Below are 22,482 nucleotides of genomic sequence, written 5' to 3' on the forward strand. Positions count from 1 at the left end.
AGAAGGAAGCGGCCTACAGTTACAAAGTAATTTTCTATCATTTATTTCAGAAAGAAGGGTAATAGAATTTTAGAAACTATATAAAACTTGGAGTATAGATATCTTCTAGGACTACACCTATGCTGAACCCCATTAGAGTTGGTCACTGTTATTACCTAAGGTTTCTAGCTAGTCACTCTAGAAGTCTCTCTCACTCCACTAGTCAATAAATGTGATAGTCATGTAGCAGAAGTTGTTTAGGTGAGGGCTCTTTTCCAAATGGTATTTTAGCTAGTCATAATGGAACACTCACTTTCCAAATTATTAACAACAGAGGAGATCATGAGTAGTCTAACCCGAGATGATGGCAAATAGTACAGGGAATATTTCATAATTTGCTAGAAAGAGATGTCACTCCTAATTGTCAAAGAAAAAGCTTTTATAAATTTTTGGAATTAAAAATTGATTCCATATAAGAAGTTTCTTCAGACCCAAAGTGATTACTCAAGTTTTTCTAAGTGAACAGACACATCTATAGAAAGCTACATAAGGGAAAAATAATCCTTGATTAGCTTTCACTCGTGGTCTAAAGTGTTGGTAATTCAGAGAATAAAGCTTTTGTTCTACTAACTATCTGGAAATCTTCTTAAAATACCCAGCAAGGGCTTTAAAATTCAGCAACAGACGTGTGCATCTCTTGTCAGTTAATGGAAAGATTCATACCTTTGGAATTCTGATGTAGGCCAATAGAAGGGTCAAGAAGAAGGTGTTACAACACAACCATCTATCTTCACAGTTGGGAGGCCCAACCTGAAGATTTAATCTCAGGTGACTGCAGGGACAATTTAACAAAAGGTAAGAGGCCTCAGACTCTGGGATTCTCTGCCTCTCTCTCTGATCATAACCTTGGTTCCCATAATAATAGAGCCAACCACTGTCCCTATTTTCAGAAAAAATGTATTTGCCCAAAGATACACAACTATAAAGATGCAAAAGATGAAAAAAATGTGCATCGTATTTATGTGCCACTATGACCACCTTCTTTTGAAATAATCTGTTTAATCATACCATTTGCTCTATAGCATCTTTATGTACGCTAATATAGAATTCACATGAAGTATAACCCACTCTCTCAACTGGACCAAAAACTGATATTTATTGTCCATTTACAAATATTTTTTAATAATTAAATGCTTAGAAAAGTCATATTTTTGAGATGTAGACAATACATATTGTCAACCCAGTTACTTTTAAATCAAGTTGTATCAATTAAATATATATATCAATTCAACCCCAACTTTATCAGCAGTGTTATCAAATTTTTTACATTTTCTATCTAATATGGTTCTATTTTACATTTTTATTACTAGATAGTACAATTACTCGTACTGTTTTCCAAGTGTGTTTTCTCTTTTGAATTTCAGCTCAATTGTCTGAGTGTCTTTTGTAGTCTTGATATTTTTCTCATAACTTTGTGTGTACCCTTAATATTTTATAGATATTAAATTATCATATCTGATGTAAACACTTTGTGGTACACTGTATTTTTTAAACTTTTTTCATTATAAGGCTATTTTAAACTTTTATATATTAACACATTTGCATTTTTTGTTATTACTTAGAAATTGCAAACTTATTTCTCCATAGATAAGGTAAATAATTTTATTTTTGCCACTTCTCTAATTTAATGTTTTATACTTAATCTTCTAATTTGATATTTATAGATGTTTCATTCTTCTTCGGCACACAAGCAGAAACAGATAAATTACAACTATTACCCTCAATCTAGCTGTAAAGTGACTTTTCTTTCACCCAGCAAAGATTGCAGCATAGTTCTGCAAAGAACACATGCGGTCCGCACCTCACCACCCACTCCTCCTACCTCGCCCCGTGCCAATCTCTACCCTCATTCAAATGGAACACATTTTGGTGACTAGTATAAGTTTGTTTTTTTTTAATATTTCAAAACCCTAACCAATCACTTTAACATGACAAAGGAGAAACATGTGTAACAAAAATAAATTAATAAAAATTGCAAAAGATAAAATAAAATAAAGCATGTGGTATTCAGCCACATCACCAATTCCCATTATTCCCTCTTATAGCACTACTCTCTAGGTCATTTCATCATTAAAATACCCCCAATTAAATAATTTGAACTGGTACTTATAAAAATACTAGTTATGGTTTAGATTAAACTACTAAATTTTTCTACTAGTTTACACATACTATATTATATGCAATATTCTGCCATAGAATTTAACTGTATATTAAAATACTTCTCATTGGCCTGAAATCATTAGGACTCTTACCCCCACCATGGTTCAGTGAGATGTATTATGCCATTTCCTGTGTTTCCACAGCCCTAGGACCTAGCAGATAATTGGATGCTGGAAAAAGCAGTCTTAGTTTCAAGGTTTCTCACCTACTGTGTGCAATTGGCAGTCCCAATTCCATCACCCAGAGGCCACACTGAGGCTGAAATTTCAAACACATTCAGAGTGGCTGTCTCTGGTGGTTGGAAATGGTCATTGACATCCAGACAGACAGTCATCTTTTTAGCATTTCTTTTCTTTTCTTTATTCTTTACTTTCAGTGTAACTGTCATTGCTCAAAGGAACTAGGAAAGCAAAAAGGATGAGGATAAAGAATGACAACATGGGAGCACGAATGAGAGCTGAGCAATCAAAGCATGACTTTGCATGATGTCTGAAAGGTTATAATGCGGTTATCTTCCAGAATTTTGTTCTGTATGTAACAAATTGGCTGCATGTCATTGAGTAGAGTTTTCATCTATTTTATTATTTTTGTCTCAAGCTGCTATATGAATTCAATATTTCACATTCATCATATAATTTAGAGACACACCTTCATGTGTCAGGAATAGTACAAGGAATGAAGAGAGGTGACGATTCGGAGCCAAAGAAAAGAAAGTAGAAAGCAAATTCAAGATTCCGAGACTCCTGACAGTGCAAACCAATCCGGAGGATGGTGTGGCGGTGGCTGGGGGATGAAGCGCTGGAACACAGTCTGAGACAAAACTTCCTCCTGTGTTTTCAGGGAATGAAAATTCAATCTGTCAGTTATATTACTGAAATGGGATAAGCTCCTTATGTAAACAGGATGGAAGTGACTCATTCGAGTGGGAAAGGTGAAATGGAGAGTAATGTGCAGAATCTTGGTTGGTGTCCACTGCATCTAGGATGATGTCGTGGCTGTGAAATGAAACTTATTGCGATAATGTTTCAATTTGATTAAGGAGTCTAGAGTGAGTGTAGAGCTCCCTCTAGCCTGCTGCGTTTGTCTGTAACACAGGCCTAGGAGTCAGGTGATGTCACGTGCTAGAGATGTCATGTTGGATGTGAGCATCAAAGGCTTCTGTGGTTTACCTTAGTGTTGAATGGATGGACACATCCTTTGGCAGTGACAAAGCTATAGCAATGAAGGAAGAAGCCCTTCCATACATGTGTTTTCTAAGGTCATCTCTATTTGTCTCTGAAGCTCAGTCAGGTACTAGTACTCATGGACACTAGGGCTGAATATCTATGAAAAGAACTTCCTGGGGTGATACTGCCTCACTAGTTCTCAAATAATAAAGCCTAGCCCTGGCCGGTTTGGCTCAGTGTTTAGAGCATTGGCCTGCGGTCCAGGGAGACCTGGGTTCGGTTCCGCTAAGGGCACGTACCTCGGTTGCAGTTTGTCCACAGCCCTGGTTGGGTCATGTGGGTGGCAGCCACTTGATGTGTCCCTTTCACGTTGATGTTTCTCTCTCTCTCTCTCTCTCTCTCTCCCTCCCTCCCACTCTATCTGAACAAAAAATGTCCTCAGGTGAGGATAATAAAAATAATAATAATAATAATAATAATAATAATAAAGCCTAAACAACAGGGCACTGACCTGATGATTTCAGGTGACCATCAAATATGCAGTTGAAAACACTCAAGGGTGGGCAATACTTTCTTGGCATCATGTGAACTCCTTGGCTGAACTGAACAGGGCCTAGAAATCCCATTTCTTGGCATTTAAGTTAATTTTTTAGGTGGATTCAATGGTGGTTTTTATCACAGTTGCTACAGTAATACTCAAACCAGAGGTCCGCTCAAGGATATGTTTACCAAGTAACCCAACAGGAGATCCGTAGTGTAAGCTCTCACAGATGTAGGCTTTGAACTTGATGAGCATCCAGGTAGACATACTAATGGCCCTCCTTCTATCACAAGCTGAACTTAGTTGGTACAACTACCCTGCAGACCTACAGTAACAGTTCCAGGTTGGGGGACAGTGGGATGGAATTACAAGATGAGCCCTACGCTATACTTGTTCTTCTCTACTAAAAGATTGGGAGGAGTTTCCTGGCTCTTGAGCCATGCAACATGTCTTACCACAAATTGCATATGGGTGTCTTCCCTGTATTTATAATCATTTGCAATGGGCCTACTTCATATGTGCCAACATGGTGGAGAAACACACACATTCATGGGATTTTTTTTTTCCCTCTTCCTTGGACAGGAACTTGCCATATCTTCATGTTTCTGCAACTGAATCACACACCTCTGACCATCTTTCATAGGAGATGTGAGCAGGTTCCTATCCAGCCTCCTCCCTAGCTTCTCTGATGCCTAACACTTCAGAAAACTCAGAGGCTAAAAATAATAGCAGTAAAATAATACTGTAAGATAAAAACAGTAATGTTATTGAACACTTACTATGCTCCAAGCACTGTGCCCAGTGTTTTACATATATCTTTCTTATTCTCACAAAAATGCCATGAAGTCGATACTGTTGTAATCTCAGCAATATGAGATGTAGAAAGATAAACTAACTTCCTTGATGTCACACATCTAGTATGTAATAGAAAGGAATTAAACATTAGTTCTGTCAGAAGGGCTGTCATCAATAAATCGACAGACAAGTGTTGGAGAGGATGAGGAGAAAAGGAAACCCTCGTACACTGTCGGTGGGAATGCAGATTGGTACAGCCACCGTAGAAAGCTGTATGGAGTTTCCTCAAAAATTACAAATGGAACTGACTTATGGCCCAGGGATTCTACTTCTGGGAATTTATCCAAAGAAACCCGAAACACTGATTCGAAAGAATATATGCACCCCTGTGTTCATTGCAGCATTATTTACAATAGCCAAGATTTGGAAACAGCCCAAGTGTCCATCAATAGATGAGTGGATAAAAAAAGATGTGGTACATTTACACAGTGGAATACTACTAGGCCATAAAAAAGGGAATCTTAAAATTTGCAACAGCATAGACGGACCTGGAAAACATTATGCTGAGTGAAATAAGCCAGTCAGAGAAAGACAAGTACCATGTGATTTCACTTACATGTGGAATCTAATGAACAAAATGAACTAACAAGCAAAATAGAGACAGACTCATAGACAGCAGGCTGACAGCTGTGGGGGCTGGGGGGCAGGGTTAGGGGTTGAGCAAAAAAGCAAATATTATCTTTGAGAGGTATACTTTAAAAAGGGTAAGGAAGAAATTTCACTGTACTTATTAGCAGAGGCATCAAGACTGTAATTCCTTGCTGCATGATAAAAATGTTCCAAAATGAAAAAATAATAACATTAAACATTTGTGGACACACACAAAAAGAAAGAGGAAGTTCTCAAAAGAAAGAAAAATAAAGGATGGTTTTGAATTAAAAAAACAGACCATTCGACTGAAAAAAGTAGCAATCGAAGAAGGAAATGAAACTAAAGATTGGGGAAAGAATCTATAAAGCACCACTTAATTATAAGGGTTATAAGGGCTACTATTTTTACCTCACTTTTCCACTTTGCTGATTTTTTTAAGTTTACTAAATTTAGAAACACTGTCTTTAATAAAAAATGTTTAAGCCATTCATATTGTTTAATATAATAGGTTTAATAAAATAGGTTATGAAGAATTTTTTTATAAAAAATTATGTTCTGTCAGATACCAAAGCCCATATGTTTATTTTATTTTATTTCTTTATTGATTTTAGAGAGAAAGAAAGAGAGAGGGAGAGAGAACTAGAAAAATCGATGAGAGAGAACATCAATTGGCCGCCTCCTTCATGCCCCCCCTGGGGATTTGGCCCACAATCTGGGCGTGTGTCCTAACCAGGAATCAACCAGTAACCTCTTGGTGCATGAGTTAATGCTCAGCCACTGAGCCACAAAGGCCGGGCAAAAGCCCATACTTTTAAACATGCTCAGAAAACACACACACACACACACACCTTTTACATATACATATATACATATAACATACACATGAGAAAGATTGTTCTGTGATTTTGCAAGGCTCTCTAGTTGTCTACTGAATATCTATTCTTCCCTTCTCCCTTACTAACCAAAACAATGATTTTGTCAGCGTGTCAATTATTCCAACTAAAAATCTTGGTTTCCCAGCCATTCTTGCAACTATGGGTGATTCTGTGACCCAGATCTGGCTAATGAGACCTATTTGGGAATGTGGTCACATTTCCTGATGAGTTATTCTCTCCCCTAATATAGGTGCCACCTCTTCCTCTTTCCTGCTCCCATTTTCTTTTAGGCTAGGATATGAATTTGATACTTGGAGGTGCAGAAGATATCCAGAGACAACGAGAGAGACTCCAAACCCTGAGGATGATAGAGTGGGAAGATGGAAGAAATATGAGTCCCTGGTGGCATCAGAGTCCTACTCAATGATTTCTGGACTGTGTGGAATTTTTTTTTAACTCCTGTATTTGTTTAAGCCATTGTTTGATAGATTTTCTTCTGCCTTCAGCAGAATGTATTCCTAACTGATACAAATATTAGTGAACGCTGATTTTATATGTCCCAGCTCAAATTTTGTGCATTAAAACTCTTCTCTCCTAACTAACTCTTATTGTAATGGGGTCTTCCTTGGCAGTAGGCACTTCTAGACTGAGGCAATACTCCTCCCAAACTTCAAAATTTTTGTTTATGCCTCTCATCATGATGAAAATACCCACACAATTATACACCAAAAAATACCATGTCCCAAGCACATATCAGCTTTGGTGCTGCAACCTAATTAGTAAAACTAAATTATGGGGGGATAAATATTGTGATAGCTCCTGCCGTTCTCCAGCCAATTTGCACATTCTCCTAGAATTGTTGCAGATGTCATTATCACCCACACACCTGCTGCTGTGTAGGCAGGAAAACAGCCAAAAAGAAGTGAAAAAGCAAAATATACTAAAATTTTTAAAAATGGGTACAATCCCAAAGTATAGGATAAAATCAAACCTTCAAATATGAGGGTCAGTATACCTGGTTACCAACCAGTCTCTAAGTTATTATAAATGTCCAAATCCAGATAAGGAGAAGAAAATAACCCAGATAATTTCTATGTTTTCTCTTCTTTTCATTTATGTTTTCAGTAAAATGGAAAAAATATTGCAAAGGCTTATCTCTTTTCCTCTTCTTTTTAGCAAACTCAGCTGTGACTTAACTTATATCAACATTTTTCCCAAAACATCTTTTAAGCTTCTTTACTCAAAAACCACACAGAATTTTTTTAAAAATAGTAGGTAGTGTGTGTGTGTGTGTGGGGGGGGGGGGTGATGTTAAATATAACTTTGTGATTTGAACACTAAAATTTTATTTTTTAGCTCTTCTCATCAACTACTATACCTATACTATCAGGTATAGTTCCATACTACAAAATACAAAAACATGTTCATGTGAGAGGAAGGCTCAGACACCAAAGCATTTAGAAAAGAGATTAACTTATTAAAAAGTCAGGCTTCAGAAAGATTAGCTTGTCAAATAAAGAACACAACATAAATTTAAAGAAAAAAACCTGTGAAAATATCAAGGTTACATTGTTGAACTAATCTATTGATAATAGAAAACACCTTTCTTACATAATTCTCATATTCACAAAGGATATTATCTTTAGAAATCAATGTTGCAAAAGTCAGGTTTATAGTTACTTTGCTAGGAAATGAGTAACTAAGAGGAAATACTCAAAGCTTCATTTATTTTAAGAACCACAATGAGACAGTGTGACCCTATTATTTTTGGTTTATCTCATTCTGGGACATCATATATATCCCAGGACAAAGTGTTCATGTTGCTTTTACATCAGCCAGTATTGACATAGCTAGAATGGCCCTAGACAATAGTTAGGTCATCTGGGTAACCTGGAGGATAATGAAAATACCTTGTGTCTGACTCAGAAACCATGTCATTGACAAAATACTTATTACTATTAACATTTCATGGAAGGAAACGTTATAGGAAAGGCATTTTAATGAGCTCAGACACTTCTGCTTTTCTTAAATTTAAAGAAAACAAGATAGTCCTGCTCAAAGAATATAGACTCAGAGTTATGGCACCAGAGTCCCAAGTCCATAAATTATCAGGAGATTGACCTCAAGAAAGTCACTGTGTTGTGGATGATATGAAATACAATGAGTGTGTTTTTTTTTGTTAATGAGGCTTTTGTGCAAGAACATGTGGAGAATAATTGTATTAGCCAGAGTACAATCAGAGAAGCAGAATCCCTAGGAGACATAGAAAAAAAGATTTATTATAGGAATTGACTTTGCACAGTCATGAGGCTGGCTAAGCAATCTATTTAAAGCATTCATTCTGTGTCTGGTTCTAGAAACTGAAGCCTATGAGGAGGACAATCAGAAACAGAAAATGGACCTCAGCCAAGATCATACTCAATAGGCAAAAACTAAAAGTGTTTCCCTTATGATCTGGGACAAAACAGGGATATCTGCTTTCACCACTCTTATTCAACATAGTACTGGAAGTCCTAGCCACAGCAATCAGAGAAGAAGAAATAAAAGGCATCCAAATTGGAAAGAAAGAAGTAAAATTGTCATTATTTTCAGAAGACATGATGTTAAATACAAAGAACCCTAAAATTTCCACCAAAAAACTACCAGAACTAATAAATGAATTCAGTAAAGTAGCAGGATACAAAATAAATATCCAGAAAGCAGTTGCATTTCTATATACCAACAATGAACTATCAGAAAGGAAAACAAAGTAAACAACTCCATTTACAATTGTATTAAAATAAATAAAATATCTAAGAATAAATTTAACCAAGGACGTAAAAGACCTGTAATAAAAATAAAAAATAAAATACTAAGACACTACAGAAAGAAATTGATGATACAAATAAATGGAAGCATATACCATGTTCATGGAGAGGAAGAATTAACATAATTAACATATCTATACTACTTAATGCAATCTACAAATGCAACACAATTTCTATCAAGATACCAATGGCATATTTCACAGAACAAGAACAAATATGCCAAAATTTATATGGAACCAAAAAGAGACCCCAAATAGCAACAGCAATCTTGAGAAAGAAGAACAATTTGAAGGAAGCACACTGCCTAATATCAAACTATACTACAAGGCCATAGTAATCAAAACAGTGTGGTACTGGCATAAAAACAGACATAAAGATCAATGAAACAAATAGAGAGCTCAGAAATAAACCCATGCCCTTATGATCAATTAATATTTGACAAAGGAGGCAAGAATATACAATGGGATTGATTTATTTATATTCAGTAAATAGTGTTGGGAATATTAGAGAGATACATGCAAAAAAAGAGTGAAACTAAATCACCTTCTTACACCATATACAAGAATAAACTCAAAATGGATTAAAGACTTCAGTATTAGAGTCAAAACCATAAAAATTCTAGAAGAAAACAGGCAGTAAAATCTCATACATTTCTCATAGCATTATTTTTTCTGATATATCTCCTCAGGCAAGGAAAATCAAAGAAACATAAATAAATGGGCCCTGGCTGGTTTGGCTCAGCAGTTAGAGGGTCGGCCTGCGGTCCAGAGAGACCTGGGTTCGGTTCCCGCTAAGAGCATGTACCTCGATTGCAGTTTGTCCCCTGGCCCTGGTTGGGTTGTATGGGTGGCAACCACTCCATGTGTCCCTTTCACGTCAATGTTTCTCTCTCTCTCTCTCTCCCTCCCACTCTATCTGAACAAAATATCAAAAAATGTCCTAGGGTAAGGATAAAAATAAACAAGTAAATAAATGGGACTACATGAAACTAAAAAAAATTTTCACAGAAAAAAAAAAAAATCAACAAAATGAAAAGACAACCCACTGAATGGGAGAGCATATTTTCCAAAGTTACATCTGATAAGATTAATATCAAAAATATATAAAGAACTTTTACAACTCAACACCAAAATATAAGATGATCTAATTAAAAATGGGCAAAGGACCTGAATAGACACTTCTCTAAAAAGGATATGCAGATGGCCAATGGACATAAGAAAAGATGCTCAATGTCACTAATCATCAGAGAAATGTAAATTAAAACCACAAGGAAATACAACCTCACACCTGTCAGAATAGCTATCATCAATAATTCAACAAACAAGTGTTGGCAAGAATGTGGGAAAAAGAGAATCTTTTTTCTGTTCTTTTCTTTTCTTTTTTTAAATTGAAGGTCCCTTACTGGTCCTGTTTCCGTGGGCGACCATGACCGGGTGGAAAAGGGGAGGGGAACCAGGCGGCATGGGGAGGGGGTCATCTCCACAACATTCCATTTATACACAGAACTAAACAGACAAGCACAGAATCACTATTGCGGTTGGAATCACTATGGCAGCATGGGAGAGGGAGAACAGGTGGGAAGTTGGGGTGTTATTAAAAAATATAGGCCCTCCCCCAAACTGGGGTGCCTGGGGTAGGGGGGATTGGTCTGTTGCAACCCAAGAGGAATCAGAAAATCAAAACCGGTTTGGGAAGGCCAGAACCCTCAGGGGTTGAAGGAGAAGGAAGGTCCAGGGGGTGGGAGACTGTTTGGCAACTGGGTGAAGGGATTGCCCTCCCCCTGCTAAAATTCTTCCAGCCCCTCTGGTCTGGCAGGAAGCGGGCAGCCTGCAAACCCCACAGGCAGGTCTGGGGCTGCCAGATGCTCCAGGCAGGGGGCTGGAGGGGGCTCACAATGGTTGCCCTCCAGGGAGATAACATCACTGCCCCCCAGCTTCTCTGCAAGAGGGCAGAGGTCCTTGACCTCCTCGTAGCAGTTTGTTTGTAATTCATGCTCGATCCCTGTCGGCTTCTTGATGGCATCCTTGGAGCTGGCATAGATCATTTTGCTCTTAAGGGGTGCAGACTCGGGCCCAGAAGATAAACGCCAAGTCTTCCTTCTTGCTCTCCTTGGTCTCATAGGTCGCGTCATGCAGGGCGGAGCGGCAGTCTTTGTCCGGCAGCATCGTGACGAAGGTGGCATAGGGGTCATCTACTGTCTGGCCCACATTACCTACTAGGATCTCCTTGCCCTCCTCCAGAATGATGTTCTTGTCTTCACTCAGGCAGAAGAGCATCGCCTTCTTGCACTTCTTCACCTCCTCTGGTGTTGAAGACTTACGCACCTTGACGTCATTGAACTCTTTGATGACTCCACCAGAGACAGCCACACCAGAGGCCACGTTTCCGGAAGCGAAAGGAGAGAGTAAGAAGAGCCTAAAAAGATGAGAGCCGCTGCAGCTGCTGCCGGGATCCCACGCAAGAGAATCTTTCTTCACTGTTGGTGGGAATGCAGACTGGCGCAGCCACTGCATAAAGCAGTATGGAGTTTCCTCAATAAATTAAAAATGAAACTGCCTTAAGACCCAGCTCTTCCACTTCTGGGAATACATCTGAAGAAGCCCGAGCACTGATTTGAAAGAATTTATGTGCACTCCTATATTCATTGCAGCTTTATTTACAATAGCCAAGATTTGGAAGTAGCCCAAGTGCCCATCAGTAGATAAGTGAATAAAAAAGCTGTGGAATAATACTCAGCCATAAAAAAGGAGATCTTACCTTTTGCAACAGCATGGATGACCTGGAGAGTATTATGCTAGGCGAAATAAGCCAACCAACGAAAGACAAGTGCCATATTATTTCACTTATACATGGAATCTAATGAACAAATAAACTAACAAAATATAAAGAGAGTCATTAGATACAGAGAACAAAATGACAGCTATCAGGGGAGGAAAGTGGGGGGGGGGGGGTAAAAAGATTAAGGTATTAAGAAAAAAAAACTCAAGATGGACAAGAGTTTGGTGATTACCAGAGGAAAAGGAGGGTGAGGGAGGTAGAAGATGGTAGAGATGAGATAAATGATGATAAAAGGGGACTTGACTTTGGGTGGTGAACACACAATGCATATACAGATGATGCATTATAGAATTGTATACCTGAAACCTACATAATTTTATTAACTAATGTCACTCTAATAAATTCAATAAATAAATAAATGAGAAGAAAAAGAAAATGGATATAATGTATGAGAAGCAATAGAGACTATATATTAAGAAATCCTACAACTCAACAACAACTTAATTCAACAACGGGAAAAGGTCTTGAAGAGACATTTTTCCAAAGATATACAAATGGCTGGTCAACTGAAGAAAAGATGCTTAATATAACTAATCATTGTGAAAATTCAAATCAAAACCATAATGTGATACCATTCTACACCCTTTAGAATGATTATTATTAAAAAGAAAATTACAGGTGTTGGAAAGGATGTGGAGAAATCAGAATACTTGTGCATTGCTAATAGAAATATAAAATGGTATAGCGGCTATGAAAAAACATGACAGTTCCTTAAAAAATGAAACATAGAAATACTATATGATCCTGCAATTCAACTTCTGGGTATATGACCAAAAAATATATCCAGGGTCTCAAATAAATATTCCTAAATCCGTGATCATAGCAGCATATTTTTCCAGCATTATTGAGATATAATTGACATACAATATTGTATAATTATAAGGTGTACAATGTGATGATTTGATACATGTATACATTGCAAAATAATTAACAAAGAGCTTAGTAAACACCTCTATCTCCCCACATAATTGCCATTTTTGTGTATGTGGTGAAAACATTTAAGATTTACTCTCTTACCAACTCTCAAGTCTATAATACAGCACTGTTCATTACATCTGCAGAATTATTACTTTTATAATTGAAAGTTTGTACCCCTTGAACAGTATCTCCCCACTTCTTTCACCCCTTAAACCCTGATAATCACTAATCTGCTCTTTTTTTAGGAGTTCAGCTGTATTTAATTCCACATATAAGTAAGACTCATACAGTGTTTCTCTTCTGTGTATTTCACTTAGCATAATTGCACTCAAGCATCATCCTTGTTACAAATGTCAGGATTTTCTTCTTTTCCTTTTTGTGTTCAAGTGTATAAATGTTGGTGGGGAAATAAAATTACAAAATATATCTATTATAATTTAGTGTATTAACAGATTAACCAAAATACACACTAATTATCTCAATACATACAGAAAATGCATTTAAAAAAATATAAGACTCAATTATTGTAGCATTTAGCAAATGTGATTAAATTAAAACTCTACTTCAAACATGATACTGAATGATAAAATTTTAGAACAATTCCCATTAAACTGGCATTTACACAAGGATATCAGATATCATTGGCACTATTTAACATGGTAGCTATGATAAAGCAAATAATAATAAGTATAAAGATAAAAAAGATAGAATCAAAAGGAGTTGTTGGGTTTTTTTCACATTTTCATAATGAGAATGTATTTATTCATTTTGCATAATTAATTTTTAAATTAATAATCTTTTCAATGTTAGTATAACAGACTCTTTATTTTAATTTTTTTCTTTATTGATTTTAGAGAGAGAGGAAGGGAAAAGGAGAATGAGATAGAAAGATCGATGAGAGGGAACATCAAGTGGCCGCCTCCTGCATGCCCCCCACTGGGGATCGGGCCCACAACCTGGACATGTGTCCTGACTGGGAATCAAACTGGTGACATCTTGGTGCATGGGTCAACGCTCAACCACTGAGCCACACAAGCCAGGGTATAACAGAATTCTTCAAAGAAATATCTATGGCATCAATTTAATTTCATTAAATTTCTCCTATTCAGTGATCATTTGCTGAACATTTACTCTATGCCAGGGTGGTGGAAGAACACATTAAAATATAATAAATATAATTTTTGTTCTTCATTCTAGGATTGCACTCATGCCTTTGTATTATAGAGCAGAAAGCAGAAGTTGGTACCATGAAATCTTCACAAAAAATTGTACTTTACGGCCCTGGCCAGTTTGGCTCAGCGGTTAGAACGTCGGCCTGCGGTCCAGAGAGACCCGGGTTCGGTTCCCACTAAGGGCACGTACCTCGGTTGCAGTTTGTCCCTGGCCCTAGTTGGGTTGTGCGGGTGGCAATCACTCGATGTGTCCCTTTCACGTCGATGTTTCTCTCTCTCTCTCTCTTCCTCTCTCTCCCTCCCACTCTATCTGAACAAAAAATGGAAAAATGTCCTCAGGTGAGGATAAAAAAAAAAAATTGTACTTTATGATTCCTATGCTACGGTGGTCAGTGAGCTGGAGAGCAGAAAGGTGAAGACAAAGAAATCCTGAAGGAGTGGCTGGCACATGAAGGACCCCACACCCAGGGTATATTTTGCGTTACAAAGATATAAAAAAGCAACTGTAGAAACACAAGAAGAGAAAGAGACAACATTAAAAACCGAAGATATGACATTTGAGATCTGCAGATGGCTAAGATTTCAATTTGTAGTAAAGGAGGGAAAAAGAAAAGGAGAGTTTATAGCACAGTAAACTGTCCCTGTTTACTTCATGGCATACCACATCCCTGTTGATATTCTCCACGTGGGCATTTACTCAAAAGAAATTAAAGTACCCACTCTCTAGTTAGACTGCTTGAGTTCTAATTAAGACTGTAATTTACTGGCTTTGTGCTGCTTCTTTACCTCTGAAGGGGATACAACAATAGCACAAACTTCATAGCGTTCATTGAGAGAATTAAAACAATATCTGTAAAACGCTTAGAGTAGTGCGTTGCATATAAAACAAGCACTCAGTCAATCCACCCTGTTGTTATTCATTTGTAGCTGTATACTAATTGAATGTTGGGGCTTATAACTATAAGGAAGTTTCAGTATGCAGCACCTGACAAAATGAAAAATACATTTGACATAAGCATAGACCTTTGCCACACTTCATGCATTACTGACTTTTAGCCAGTTATGAACACTAATAATATTTGTGAGTATTCGAATAATTTCTCAAGAAAAAGATATTACATCTCCTTCAGTGAAATTTTTAATATGTAAGAAATCATTTCAATTGCCAGAAAAGTCATTCTGAGCAGCCTCATTTTGAAATCGTTGTCAGTGGTTAAAGACACCGTGTAGTTTGCATTTTACTGTTACCTGTAGATCACTTTGCTTAGTAAAGAGATATCTAAAGAAAGTTGCCTGTCAATCTAATTATTTTAAATCAAAAAATATTATCCCCTTGACTTTCATTATAATTTAAGAAACATAAAATCATTTTTAATGGTTCATTAATTGACTATTCTCTATTTAACGATTGAGCATAAACAAGCATCTGCCTGGAGAAAACTATGCATTAATGGAAATCAGTGTGCATTCATTTTAAATTTGGGTCTTTCTAAAGGCAGTCATCCCTTAATAATTCAAGGCTGGGTTTTCATCTAATTTTTTTTTTCTCAGTGGAATACATTTGTACCCTAATTTTGGCTTTGCTTCCCATTTCCAGGTTGGTAATGGCTCTCACAGCAGGGTTCTGATGTAGGGATCATTTCACACCACACAGAAAGCAGCCGCTGGAACCACTATTTCACATCCAAGGGAAGCTGAAGAATTTTCAGTTGCATAAACTGTAATTTCCCAATGAGGATTTAGTGAGAGAGAGGGGGGGGAGAGAGAATTCAAATCAATAAATTATAAATGAGAGAGAATATACTGTAACTGATAGCACAGAAATACAAAGGATCATAAAAGAGTACTAGATACAACCCGATGTCGATAAATCTCTAGAAACGTACCAGCTCTGAGTCAGAAATCAGGACTGAAATAGAACATCTGAGCAGAACAATAACAAATAAGGAGATTTAATTAGTAATCAAAAATGTCCCAACAAAGAAAACCTTACAACCAGATGGTTTTACTGGTAAATTCTACCAAAGACTTCAAGAGGGAGTTATGTTAATCCTCTCAAACTCTTCAAATTGAAGAGGAAGAAAAACTCTTAAACGAATTCTTTAAAAGATTTTACCCTGATACCAAAGCCAGATAAAGACACTACAAAAAAGAAAAAGAAAACAACAGACCAATATTCCTGATGAATATAGATGCAAAAAATCCTCAACAAAATTCTAGCAAACCAAATTCAATAGCACATTAAAACAATCATACACCATGGGTAAGTGGAATTTATTTCTGGGATGCAAGGTTAGATTAACATACATAAATTAATAATTGTAATTTATCTCTTTAATAGAATTAAAGACAATGATTATATAATAAGCTCAATAGATGCAGCAAAAGCAGCAGACAAAATTCAACATTCATTCATAATAAAAACTTTTAACACATAATGGACATGGAAGAAATATTATCATAACGCTATAAAGGTCATAAAAGGCAAGCCCATGGCTAACATCATACTCAACGATAAAAAATTGAAAGTGTTTCCTCTAGAATCAGGAACCTGACAAGGATGTGTACCGCACCACTCCGATTTTTCCTAGTACTGGAACTCCTAGCCAGAGCAATCAAGCAATAAAAGAAATAAAAGGCACCCCAACAGGAAAGGAAGAAGTAAAATGGTCTCTGTTTGCACATAACATATTGAAAACAGAATATCCTAAAGACTACACCAAAAAAAAAAAAAAAACCTGTTAGAACTAATAATTTCAGTAAAGTTGCAGGGTACAAATCAACATATAAAAAACAGTTTTCAGCCCTGGCCAGTTTGGCTCAACGGTTAGAACATCGGCCCACAGACCAGAGAGTCCCGGGTTCAGTTCTTGCTTAAGGGCACGTACTTTGGTTGCAGTTTGTCCCCGGCCTTGTTGGGGTCATGTGGGTGGCAACCAGTCAATGTGTCTCTCTCACATTGATGTTTCTCTCTCTCTTCCTCCCTCTCTCCCTCCCACTCTATCTGAAGATAAATGCAACAAAATAAAATAAATAAAAATAAAAATCAGTTTTTATTTTATACACTAACAACAAGATACCTGAACAAACAAAAAGAAATAACCTCATTACAATAGCACCAAAAAGCAATAAAATACTTAGAAATACCCAGGAAGTAAAAGATCTATATACTGAGAACTCTAAGGCATTGATATTTTTTAAACTGAAGAACATGCCCAGGCCAGGATGGGTCAGTTGGTTGGGCAATGTCTCATGCATGGAAAGGTTGCTGGTTTGATTCCCAGTCAGGGTACATGCCTGGGTTGTGGGCTCAATTCTGGTGGGAGCATGTAGGAGGCAGCCAACTGATGTTTCACTCTCATGTCGATGTTTCTCTCTCTCCCTCTCCCTTTTTCTCTCTCTAAAAATCAACTGAAAATCTTTTTTTAAAAAATTTAAGAACACACAAACAAACGGAAAAATATCCCATGTTCATGAATCAAAAAAGTGGCTATTGCTAAAATATTCATATTATCCAAAACCAGCTATAGATTCTATGCAATTTTTATCAAGATTCTAGTATCATTTGTCACAGAAAAAAAAATCTAAAATTCATATGAAATCAAAACTGACCCCAAATAGCCAAAACAATCCTGAGAAAGTAGAACAAAGCTGGAGGCATCACACTTTCTGATTTCAAACTACAGGGTTGGACAAAAGTATGTTTACAGTTGTTCATGTGGGGAAAAAATACAATAATTAATACAGGAATAAATTCTGTTTCACGTAGTCACAGCTGTAAATCTACTTATTCCCAACCTTACATATTTTATAAGAAACTTATACAATTCAATAGAAAAAAATACATTAAAAAAAAAGGGAAAGGACCTGAAAAGACAATATACCAAAGAAGATAAGCAAATGGTCAACAGGTACATGGAATGATGCTCAATATCATTAATCATCAGGGAAATACAAATAAAAACCATGAGATATTACCTCACAACTGTTAGAATGGTTATTATTAAAAAAAAAAAAAAAGGACAAGATATAACAAGTTCTGATGAGGAATGTAGAAAGAGCATACTTGCATAGTGGGAGTGGGAATGTAAATGTTATAGTCACTATGGAAAACAGTATCGAGGTTTCTCAAAATATTAAAAACAAAGCTACCACATAATCCAGCCATCCCACTTCTGAGTATATATCTGATGGAAATGAAACCACTATCTCTGAGAGATATCAAAACTCTATGGTCATTGTAATATTATTCACAATAGTCAAAACATAGAAACAACTTAAGTGCCCATTAATAGATGAATGGCTAAAAGAGATGTGCTATATGTATACAGTGGAATAGTATTCAGTCATAAAAAAGAAAATCCTCCTACTTCCACCAACATGGATGGACCTGGAGGACATTATGCTAAGTGAAATAAGTCAGATAGTGAAAGATAAATACTATATAATCTCACTTATATGTGGAATCTGAAAAACCAAACTCACATTAACAGTGAGTATATTGGTGGTTGCCAGGGATGGTGGAGGGTGGGGTGGAGAAGGGGGTAGAAGGTGCTCAAAGGGTACAAACTTCCAGTTATGAGATAAATAAATTCTAGGGATGTAATATATAGCATGATGACTATAGTTAATAATACTGTATTGCATGCTTGAAAGTGCTGAAAGAGAAAATCTTAAAACTTCCCACCATGCACACACACACACATGTAAATATGTGAAGCAAAAGATATATCAACTGAAGGTATTATGGTAATCACTTTACAATATATACATATTTCAAATCATTATGTCATACCTCTTAAACTTGTACAATATGTCAATTATATCTCAGTGAAACGGGGGGGTAAAAATCTCAGAAGTGCAGCTTAACATGTCCTTTATATTATATGTAATGGTGTTATTTTATAATGTAAAATGAACAGTAATAGCACAGAAGGGAATGTTACATTTGCTGACATATGTCATTTGTAATTCCACAGGCTGAAGTACATAAAGATAACACAGATGCCATTAATATTCACTTCAAAATCACTCTGTTTTTGTCCCCAAAGCCTGAATTCTGTATTTGGGATTGATGGCTGTCATTTTCAGAGTAAAATGAGCACTGCTATTTCTTGGAATTTAGAAATAATCCACCTTCCCAATGTATTCTCTTTTCATTCTTTTTGCATTAGGGTCCCTATAATTGAGCCCTGAATTGGAAAACATGGTTTACCCCTGATAAATTTAATTTATGCATGTATTCATTTATTCATGACTCCATTCATTTATGCATCCATCATTTCATTCATTGAGTATTGGCCAGATGCTTGTCACTGGAGACTCCAAGAGTACAGAAACCCACTAAATGTTACATTTGTTTTTAAGAAAAGAGATAGCCGATATTTTTTTAAGTACTTAAATAAAAGACAAAGAAAAATATACCAAAATGTTAACAGTGGTTGTCTCAAGGAATATTTTTCTAAACTTTCCTGTTCTATCCTTATTTTCTGCCAAATCATGTGTAATTTCATTTTTTTATTATTATATTTTTTTAATCCACACTGAGAATGTGTTTTCATTAATTTTAGAGAGAGAGGAACTGTATGTGTGGGGAGAGAGAGAGGGAGAAACATCAATGTAAGAGAGAAACACTGATCAGTTGCCTCCTGTACAGCATCCTGACCAGGGATTGAACTTGCAATTTAGGTATGTGGCCCAATCAGAATCAACCTTGCAACCTTATGGTGTATTGGATGATGCTCCAACTAACTGAGCCACCTGGCCAGGGCTCGAGTGTAATTTTATAATAAAAAAAAACAAAAAACTGTATATTTAAAATGTTTCTAGTTTAAAAAGAGGCTATCATTTTTTTTCAATCAAGTCATATGATGTTAACAGTGTGATAAGATAAAAGTCATATACATTAGTAAATATATCTTTATAGTACCTAGTGCAGTGAGCTGGAAAACTAGTTGCTCAATGATTCAAAAAGTTTACTGATCATCTAGAAAACCAGATATGTTTTATTTTTCTTTCGTGTTACAACACAATCTAAGTTTATTTTCTTTCTGTAGTTTATGATGACCATATGCCTAATATTGTTCTGTTTTCACCTCTACTATGAAAACATGATTCCATATTTCCAATACTTATTAGACTATGTCATCTGATTTGGAGTTCAAAGAATATGCCTTCGCTTTCCTGGGAACCTGATTGCAGATAACAGGGGTAAAGTGGTGGGGGGTGGGAGCAGGGGAAGAAGAAGAATATGTAGCCTCCACCAAATGCTCTAGTCTTAATTTCATATTCCACTGAAAAGTGAAGACTGACACTACGTCTCTGAGTAGGACTATAGGGAAACACTAGAGTAGTCTAGTCCAGAGATCAGTCAGGAAAAGCTACCGGAATAATTAAGAACAAGGTGATGTGTGAGATCACATGATCTTATTCTACACTTTCACAGACAAAACTGAGGACTGAGACTGTCAGGAGAGAAACTAGTACACATCGTGTCATAAGCTACCCCCTTTGTCTGCCATGTTATTTTTCTCCTACTGTTTTGCTGCATTTTGTTGGATTAACAAATGTCTGGATGCTTCTCTCCCCACCCCCTACCCCACCACTGAAAACAAAATAGAGGTTACTCTCAAATTATTTAACTGATGTATTTGGGTCTTCATTTTTCTAAGTTTGAAGCTATTCAAGAATCCTTTAATTCTTCCTGAAAATAACACTAACCTTGAGACTTTTTAACTTTCCATGGAACAGCGTGCTGTGTTGTCATTGCTACTAGAATAATACTCTTCCTTTTCATTTACACGTGACATTTGTTTTGCATTGTTTTCATATTCACTAATTAAAGCTATAAAATTTTATTTTTCATTTCTGTGCTTTTATATATAATTTCTTGTATCTCACTCCCCTCAGGGTTTAGTTTGTTTCTTTTTTTTTTATTTTTTTATTTTTATTTTTTTGTGGTACATGCCCCTAGCGGGAATTGAACCTGGGACTCTCTGGTCCACAGGCCGATGCTCAACCACTGAGCCAAACAGGCCAGGGCTAGTTTGTTTCTTGGTGAAGAAAACTATTTAAAATTTCTTTCAGTGAGACTCTATGGCTAGAAAACTCTCACATTGTATGTCTGAAATGTCTTTTTTTTACCCTCTTCTCCCTCTTTCATGATAATCTACCTGGATGTAAAAGTATTAAGTCATCAGTGATTTCCCCTCACCAGTTTGAAGATATTGCATCATAGTTCTTGACATCTTTTGTGAATTATATGAAGTTGGCTAGCTCATTAATTGACATTCTAAATAGTCGGTCCTTTCTCTGTGGTAGCTTTTAAGAATTTCTTTCATTCTGCATGTTCTGTAGTTTCACCACTAAGTATCAGGTGTGGGTTCTTTTCATCCTAGCCCATATTTACAAGTTCCTTCAGTCTGAGTACTCTTCTCTCTCTTTCATTCTTCTGTTAGTGTTTCAAATCTTATTTCTCCAATGTTCTCTCCATTCTCTTCCTCCACAAATCTTAGTAGGCATATATTGAAAGTTCTCAATTTATTTTCTATTGTTCTCAGCTGTTCTTTCAGAGTTGATATCTGTCTCTCTCCGCTGTTTTCAAAGTGAAGTGCTCAGAACTTCTTTTCATTTCTTTCTTTGCCTATGTGCAATCTAACATTTGTTTCATTGACTGAGGTTCTTTTTAAATGTATTCCTTTTCTATATAGTGCTTTTCTTTCATATTACCTGTTTTTAGGATATCTGGTCTTTTTCATTTTAAAAAGCTTTGTATTGCTATAAATATACAAATTTTAATGTTTTTATCACATAAGACTCTGGTAATTTTCATTTTACCTGTAGTGAGTAAATGTTCCCTTTTTTAAATTATTGGTTATATTCCTCCATAACCAGATTAATGGTACATTCCAGAAAATAGGAATATATTTAATATTATGTGTTCTCCAACTTTCTTCTGATAAAATAGTTTATTCTCTCATTAACAAGAAAGTCAATTCTGCTCTCATGCAAAAAGGTAAAAGCAAAATCTGAGGTGACGTTGGTGGTTCCTCCCAGATAGAATTACTTTTCCTTTAATTTATCCCAATTTTAAATTCCATTTCCAAAAGACATTCTACTGTTAAAGCAATGGAATGAGAAACTGGAGTCAGTGTGGCTGTAAATAATCATGCACAGTGCTCACATCTGTGAGACTATTAAAAATAAGACTCCTGCTGCCGAATGATGCAGTTGATCTGAAATCATGCATTTTGTAATGTCCACTACATCGATCACTCCCTTCTCACTTTTTCTTTTTCCTGTAGTAAACACTAAGTGATTTATTTTTTGCTATGTACTCAGGTTTAAATAAAAACTCAGAGAGTGTAAACCTCCATCAGAAGCCATCCTAGTGAGACTGAACTGTTTTCATAGTGAATAATGATCCCTCTACCAGGTGCAGCCTGGCAGTGTCCGTCCATGGGAAGCATTATGACTGCCATCCCGATTAAGAAATGTTGAGAAAGATTTCATTCAGCGGGT

The 22,482-nt window shown here is 36.3% G+C and overlaps 1 pseudogene; it reads right to left on the reverse strand.

The window, feature by feature from the left end:
• Nucleotides 1–10,702: 10,702 nt before the first annotated feature.
• LOC118633563 overlaps nt 10,703–22,482 on the reverse strand; it is an 84,491-nt pseudogene continuing 72,711 nt past the window's right edge.

The sequence above is a fragment of the Molossus molossus genome, unplaced genomic scaffold (genome assembly GCF_014108415.1).
Source record: "Molossus molossus isolate mMolMol1 unplaced genomic scaffold, mMolMol1.p scaffold_m16_p_18, whole genome shotgun sequence".
Taxonomy (NCBI): Eukaryota; Metazoa; Chordata; class Mammalia; order Chiroptera; family Molossidae; genus Molossus; species Molossus molossus.